Consider the following 5,759-nt stretch of genomic DNA (forward strand, 5'->3'; position numbering starts at 1 on the left):
GGCTTTCCTCTATTATTATGTATTATATATGTGGAAGCTGTTACCATGCTGGGGACCTCTGGTTCTCACCCATGCAGATTTTGTGGTTTTCAGATGTAGGACGTGATGTTTCTCGTTGAGGCATGCTGGAGACTTCTATAATTGCGAAGATCCTTTGTTCTTGGGGCTATTTTTTGGTTTATATGTTTTGCTTAGATATTTTTATCTCCATTAAATAATACAAATTGTGATGACTCCTCTTATGGGAGATTTTGGAGAATAGGTTTTATGTATTTGTGTCCCTTTGGGTTTCCTTTGGGGTTTTCCTTATTTTTATTATATGTATATATTGCTATGCTCGGACCGGTTATCTTCGCAGCCGGATTTTGAGTCTTGATATTCCTGTTTTTGACACTCCTTTGTATATATATAATCTCGCGTTGGTTTATCCTTGCTCGTTACGTTATCGATTGGAGTGTTGCGTTTTTGAGTTGCGGTTTTTGTTTACCCCTTTTTCTACAAAGGCTCCTAGTTATAATCAATCATTCATACTACTATACGTACTAGATTTTTATTTTAGAGGTCGTAATACCTTGCCATCTCCGAATTATGACTTAAGCATAAGACTCTGTATGGTAGGGTGTTACAATGGTAGTCCGACCACTCGGCGTTTTTGGGCAACAAGTTTCTAATCCCAACATTTTTGCATTTCATTTTAGTATTTTTAGTTGCATTTTCTTGCATTGCATATGTATATATTAAGCTTAGTCAAAATAATAAAATTTTTCAAGAATTTCACCTATAGGGCACCCCAATTGGTTGAAAAAACTTTTTTAGAACTTGCTTGAATTATATACTTTGTGGTTCACGTTTTTGAGCTAAGAACACAAGCATGTAAGATTTGAGCCTAATTGTGTGGTTACATCTTATGACCACTTATTTTCATTCTTGTGTGCAATATTCTCTCTCTATGATTGTAATATTTGATTTGTTTGATTCTTTATGTCCATTACTTTGTGTATACATGCATTTATATGATTGAGGCCATTGCTCAAATAGCTCACTCACCCAAATAGCTGATGCATGAAAACTTGTCTCTCAAGACAAGTATTGGATGGAAGAAATGAGGAGAAAAGCATGCAAAGTGGAGAATGCATGAGGAAACAAGAATTGGGAATCCATCGATGGGCGCACGTGTACAAGGCGCGCACACGTAAAAGTGATTTCGCATAGAGACGCGCACGTGTACATGACGCGTCCAGGGGATGAAGAAATAGCCAATCGACGCGCACGCGCACATGGCGCGTATGCGCTGATACTCGCACGTGACTCACTTAAAGGCAAAATGCTGGGGGCGATTTCTGAGCAGCCCAGGCCTAATTCCAACCTGTTTCTGAGTGTATTTCATGCAGAATTGAAGCCCAAGCAAAGGGGAGACCAATTGATTGTAGCATTAGCATCATGTAGTGTAGTTTCTAGAGAGAGAAGCTCCCTCTTCTCTTTAGAATTAGGGTAGATTAGGTTAATTTCATCTTAGATCTAGTTCCAATTTCATGTTCTCATCTTGTTTTCTCTACAATTTCATGTTTCTATTCTTGATTCCTCTTAGTTTTCATGTTAATTCCCCTTTTTGCTATCTTCTGTGATGATGAACTCTTGTTGGATTTGGATCTTTTCTTTAAAGCAATTTAATGTTTGATGTTCTTTTATTGTTGATTTGAGTTGAGATTTTACCTTCCTTGCAATTGGTAGTTAATAGATTTTATTACTCTTGCAATTTGTGATGTTTACTTTTATTGCATTCTACATGTTTGATGAAATGTTCTCTTTAGTTTTTGAGTAGTTCACTTTGCTATTGGCCTAAGTTAAGGGGATTGGCTAAACTTGAGTCATTGGGTATAATGAATTTGGTGACTTGAGAACCCTTGGTGATCAATTTGACACCCATTGATACTAACCCACTACTAAGTCAATTAGTAGATAGGTTGGGACTTATGGGTTGATGTGATCAAATCTATTTGACGTATTTCAAGCTTAGGAGTAGAGCTTACGTACTTAAGGCTTGTGGGAAGTAGACCTAATGGATTGGCATCTCATAACTATCAATATTTGATTGTTGACAAGGATGGTGATCTCAATTTCCCATGTCTTAGCCAAGAGTTCTTTACCTTGCTTTCTTTAATTGCTTGCTTGATTTACCTTTCTTACCATTTATTTTCCGCCCCTTATAAATCAAATCTCCTTGTTCCTTTATAGCCAAGAAGCATACACTTCATTGCAATTCCTCGTGAGACAACCCGGAGTCTAAATACTTCAGCTAATTTTCATTGGGGTTTGTACATGTGACAAAACCAAATTTTAATTTGATTTGAGGATTGACTATCGGTTTAGACTATACTAACAACAGAAATATTTTTTGGAATTCCGAACAGGTATAAATCCTTGTATCAACTGCCTCACTAGGAGGGGCGGGGCGGGCTTTCCCTCTTGCCACCCCTACTAACATGTGTATTTCATAATCTTTAACTTCCCAAAAAGATCTTTTTTCATATATGATGAGCGGATAATTTATACGCTTTTTGGCACTGTTTTTAGTATGTTTTTAGTACATTTTAGTTAGTTTTTAGTATGTTTTTATTAGTTTTTATTTAAAATTCACTTTTCTGGGCTTTACTATGAGTTTGTGTGTTTTTCTGTGATTTCAGGTAATTTCTGGCTGAAATTGAGGGACCTGAGCAAAAATCTGATTCAGAGGCTGAAAAAGGACTGCAGATGCTGTTGGATTCTGACCTCCCTGCACTTGAAGTGGATTTTCTAGAGCTACAGAAGCCCAATTAGCGCGCTTTCAATTTTGTTGGAAAGTAGACATTCTGGGCTTTCCAGAAATGTATAATAGTTCATACTTTGCCCGAGATTTGATAGCCCAAACCGGCGTTGCAAATCAGCTTCAGAATTCCCGGCGTTTAACGCCGGAACTGGCACAAAAATTGGAGTTAAACGCCCAAACTGGCACAAAAGCTGGCGTTTAACTCCAGGAAAAGTCTCTACACATGTAAGCTTCAATGCTCAGCCCAAGCACACACCAAGTGGACCCCGGAAGTGGATTTTTACGTCATTTACTCATTTCTGTATATCCTAGGTTACTAGTTCACTATAAATAGGCTATTTTGACATTGTACCTTTATCTCATGACACATTACACGTTTCTTATTGTATCTTCTACGGCATGAGTCTCTAAACCCCATGGTTGGGGGTGAGGAGCTCTGCTGTGTCTTGATGGATTAATGCAATTACTACTATTTTTCATTCAATCACGCTTGCTTCTATTCTAAGATATCACTTGTTCCTCAACTTGATGAATGTGATGATCCGTGACACTCATCATCATTCTCACCTATGAACGTGTGCCTGACACCACCTCCGTTCTACTTTAGATTGAGTGAATATCTCTTGGATTCCTTAATCAAAATCTTCGTGGTATAAGCTAGAAATGATGGCGGCATTCAAGAGAATCCGGAAGGTCTAAACTTTGTCTGTGGTATTCTGAGTAGGATTCGAGGATTGAATGACTGTGACGAGTTTCAAACTCCTGAAGGCTGGGCGTTAGTGACAGACACAAAAGAATCACTGGATTCTATTCCAACCTGATTGAGAATTGACAGATGATTAGCCGTGCTGTGACAGAGCGCATTGAACATTTTCACTGAGAGGATGGGAGGTAGCCATTGACAACGGTGAAACCCTACATACAGCTTGCCATGGAAGGAGCCTTGCGTGCATGAAGAAGAAGACAGTGGGAAAGCAAGAGTTCAGAAGATAGAGCATCTCCAAAACCTCAACCTGTTCTCCATTACTGCAAAACAAGTATCTATTTCATGTTCTTTTACTTTTCACAATTAAACTTTACCATAGATTGCTTCAAGCCGACAATCTCCGTGGGATCGACCCTTACTCACGTAAGGTATTACTTGGACGACCCAGTGCACTTGCTGGTTAGTTGTGCGGGATTGCAAAAGTGTGATTGCAATTTCGTGCTCCAAGTTTTTGGCGCCGTTGCCGGGGATTGTTCGAGTTTGGACAACTGACGGTTTATCTTGTTGCCTAGATTAGGACTATTTTATTTTTGTTGGTTTAGAGTCTTTTATTTGAGTTTAGTTTCATGTTTTAAGTTTGGTGTCAATTGCATGCTTTTGTTTTCTTTTAATTTTTCGAATTTGCATGTTCTTAGTCCTTTCTTGATCTTTAAAAATTCTAAGTTTGGTGTCTTTTTTGTGTTTTCCTTTAGGTTTTCGAAAATTTGAGTGTGATTTTCTAAAAATTTCTAAGTTTGGTGTCTTCTTTGTGTTTTCCTTTAAATCTTCGAAATTTTGCTTTAATTTTCAAAATCATATCTTTTCAATCATATCTTTTTAATTGTTAATTCCAAAATCTTTTTATTTAATTAATTGATTTAGTTTTCAATTTGCTTTGATTTTATTTTCTTTTAGTTTTCGAAATTTTATTTTATTTTCTTTTACATTTATTTTAGTTTATTATTTTCGGTCACTTTTAATTAAATAAAATAAAAAAAATAATCTACTTGCAATCCATATCATCTCCTTTTCTCTATCATGGACCTAAGTGGAATTGAGCAGTCCAGAAGGACTCTGGGGTCATATGCTAACCCCATTACAGCTGCATATGGGAGTAGTATATGTATACCTCCCATTAAAGCAAGCAACTTTGAGCTAAATCCTCAACTCATTATCATGGTGCAGCAAAATTGCCAGTATTCCAATCTTCCACAGGAAGAACGTATTGAGTTTCTGGCACAGTTCTTACAAATTGCTGACACAGTACATGATAAAGAAGTGGATCAGGATGTCTACAGATTGTTACTGTTTTCGTTTGCTGTAAAATATCAAGCTAAGAGGTGGTTGAATAACCAACCCACAACAAGCATAAAAACATGAAAACAGTTATCAGACAAATTTTTGAATCAATTTTACCCTCCAAAAAGGATGACACAGCTAAGGCTGAACATCCAAGGCTTTAAACAAGAGGATAATGAATCCCTTTATAATGCTTGGGAGAGGTATAGAGGTATGCTAAGGAAATACCCCTCTGAAATGTTTTCAGAGTGGGTACAGTTAGACATCTTCTATTATGGGCTTACAGAAAAAGCTCAGATGTCTTTAGACTACTCAGCTGGTGGATCTATACACATGAGGAAGACGATTGAAGAGGCTCAAGAGCTCATAGATACGGTTGCTAGAAATCAACATTTATACTCAAGCAGTGAGTCCTCTATAAAAGAAGAAGCTATGGCAGTAATTACTGATCCTAACCCTCAAGAACAGATGGTTGAGCTTAATCAGCAATTACTCATGATGACAAAACAGTTAGCAGAATTTAAAGAGATGCTCCAAGAAACTAAAATTGCTAACAAGAATATGGAAGCACAATTAAATCAGACAAGACAGCAACTATCTAAACAGATAACAGAAGAATGCCAAGCTGTTAAATTAAAGAGTGGGAAGACGTTGAATGTATCAACTCAAAGCAGCAGAAAGCTAAGAAAGGAACAACTGACAGAGGATGACCAACCAACTACCCAAAATCCCTCTGACGACAGTAAGAGCCTAGAGAGGAATGATTCTGGCGTTCAAACGCCAGAAAAGGGTAAGAAAGTTGTGTTAAATGCCCAATGGGTAGCCAATTCTGGCGTTCAAACGCCAGAAAAGGGTTGCAATCTGGCGTTAAACGCCCAAAAAGCACCCAATCCTGGCGTTTAAACGCCA

Source organism: Arachis duranensis, chromosome 9, assembly GCF_000817695.3.
Source record: "Arachis duranensis cultivar V14167 chromosome 9, aradu.V14167.gnm2.J7QH, whole genome shotgun sequence".
NCBI lineage: Eukaryota > Viridiplantae > Streptophyta > Magnoliopsida > Fabales > Fabaceae > Arachis > Arachis duranensis.